This window comes from Coregonus lavaretus (assembly GCF_964263955.1).
Source record: "Coregonus lavaretus genome assembly, contig: HAP1_SCAFFOLD_4210, whole genome shotgun sequence".
Taxonomy (NCBI): domain Eukaryota; kingdom Metazoa; phylum Chordata; class Actinopteri; order Salmoniformes; family Salmonidae; genus Coregonus; species Coregonus lavaretus.
Window position 1 is genome coordinate 19727 of NW_028163441.1, and position 2818 is coordinate 22544.

Sequence of the window (2818 nt, forward strand, 5' to 3'; positions counted from 1 at the left end):
AAAGTAAATGCTACTGTTGTCGTAATGAATGAATGAATCATTGAGGGGAGATGGTGTTTGTATTTCACAGTATTTTACTGTAATTACATGGGATTGGTGCAAGCAGGTTGGCTGCTAGGTAATTGTACACTGAGTATACCAAACATTAGGAACACCTTCCTAATATTGAGTTGCACTCCCCTCAATTGTCTCAAGGCTTCAAAACCCATCTCTAACCTGTCTCCTCCCCTTCATCTACATTGATTTAACAAGTGACATCAATAAGGGATCGTAGCTTTGACCTGGATTCACCTGTGTCATGGAAAGAGCTGGTGTTCTTAATGTTTTGTATTCTCAGTGTATATTACTGCATATTGATGAATATTTGGTGGTTTTTATCACTTGCACTCCTAGAGGCCTTAACAGGCTTTCAAACTGGCAGTGACTATAGGGCAAAACAGACCAAAAGTACATGGCAAAATACTCAACCATTAAAGGAGAAATACAGTTTTTTACAACCAAATCTGTATTTTGGATGTAAATGGCATGTTATAGAAGTGTCCAGATGATTTATTTTCGATTTCACTCGCCATTGCACATTTTTTATTGATTTTCTGCGTAATTTACCCCACCGCTGCAGGTCACCCAACCAAGGGACATTTCTAGCAGTAGCACTTGCAACAGTATTAGTTTTTACTTCACACCTACGTTCACTGCACCGAGGCCTCCTAATTCTTTACCTCCCTATTAGAACCCCATGTTAACAGAACACATGCATTATTGATCCTTAGGATACAATCATCAGTGGGGGGGGATATAACACTTAGGTACATTAGCTTAGATAAAATACACATCTTAACAATATTTATTCTACATTTATAGAGCTAGTGTGGGAGAAATCTCATAAAGAGAGATTTGAATCTAGATCTGTCGCCTTACACTATACAAGGCCTACTTTGAATCTAGATTTGTCTCTTTACACTATACAAGGCCTAGTTCATGTCATTAAAGTAGTGTAGTGTAAAAAGGCCCTAAGTTAAGTTGGGGAAGCAAAGGGTCACCTTTGGTCAAGAGAGAGAGAGAGAGAGAGAGAGAGAGAGAGAGAGAGAGAGAGAGAGAGAGAGAGAGAGAGAGAGAGAGAGAGAGAGAGGGTGAAATACCACAGTGTGCAATCACAGCAGCAAGATTTGTGACCTGTTGCCACAAGAAAAGGGCAACCAGTGAAGAACAAACACCATTGTAAATACAACCCCTATTTATGTATTTTCCCTTTTGTAGTTTAACTATTTGCACATAGTTACAACACGGTATATAGACATAATATGACACTTGAAATGTCTTTATTCTTTTGGAACTTTTGTGTAATGTTTACTGTTCATTATTTATTGTTTATTTCACTTTTGTTTATTATCTATTTCACTTGCTTTGGCAATGTACACATATGTTTCCCAGGCCAATAAAGCCCTTTGAATAGAGAGAGAGAGAGAGAAGAGAGAGAGAGAGAGAGAGAGAGAGAGAGAGAGAGAGAGAGAGAGAGAGAGAGAGAGAGAGAGAGAGAGAGAGAGAGAGAGAGAGAGAGAGAGAGAGAGAGAGAGAGAGAGAGAGAGGAGGGTGGCATGACAGGAAATAATTAGCTCTAAACACTGCATAAAAATTATATACAAAGCTAAAGTAAAAGTAGAGTTAAATCCTATAACATACTGTTGGAACATGGAATTTTTTACGCAAGAACAACAAGCTACAAACAAGCCAAGGAGAGGAGGTGAAAAGAACAGGGCAGGATGAACAGGAGAGAGGGGAAGAGAGAAAATAGAAAGGACAGAGAGGGCAGAAGATGTGAAAGGGAGTGAGTAGATGATATGTCTGTCCCATTAGTGGAGATATTCAATTTCAAGAGAGAGAGCAGAGAGAGAGAGAGAGAGAGAGAGAGAGAGAGAGAGAGAGAGAGAGAGAGAGAGAGAGAGAGAGAGAGAGACAGACAGAGAGACAGAGAGACAGAGAGACAGAGAGACAGAAACACAGAGAGACTAACAGAGATAGAGACTAGGGGGGAAGGATGAGACAGGAGGTTAGGGGTGAGAGGAGAGGGTCTGTACTGTCGGAGGAAGTTCGGTCTGGATTTACTGCCAGGGGAGACAAAGGGGCAGACCAGGGGGGAGTAAAGGGGAGATGAAGGGTGAAGGTGACCTTGATCTTGCCTTGTCTGAGCTGGTATGTTTTCACAGCACAAGAGGGCTGTGTGTGTGTGTGTGTGTGTGTGTGTGTGTGTGTGTGTGTGTGTGTGTGTGTGTGTGTGTGTGTGTGTGTGTGTGTGTGTGTGTGTGTGTGTGCGTGCGTGCGTGTGTGTGTGTGCGTGTGTGTGTGCCATTACTGACAGCTCTAACAAGCCTAGCTCAGCAGCCAGGTCGTTCAAGATTGACGTCGAAATTTGACGTCTATCCTATGTCCTGAGGATGTCTGGAAATGATTTCAAACCTGGCCACTAGGGGCAACAGTGAGCGCTATTATCATGAGGTAGGCTTGAGTTTTACTAGAGGTTGGTGGATGGGTTTAAACCTGTGACTCTCAATCAGAAGGTTGTGTGTTCGATCCCAGCAGTGGACACTGGTTTTTTAGTTTTAGTTTTAACCCTATCCCAAACCTTAACTCTTACTCTAACCATTCAGAATAACTGCCTAAACTTAACACGTAACTTCGAAATTTGATGTTAGAAGAAATAGAACAATACAGAGCAGTACGAGCTACAAAAACACTTGGAAATTTAACATTTGGAGCAACTTCGAAATGTGATGTGTGATGAACGTCTAATTCTGCAGTGAGACTGTGAGAGCTTGTTGAG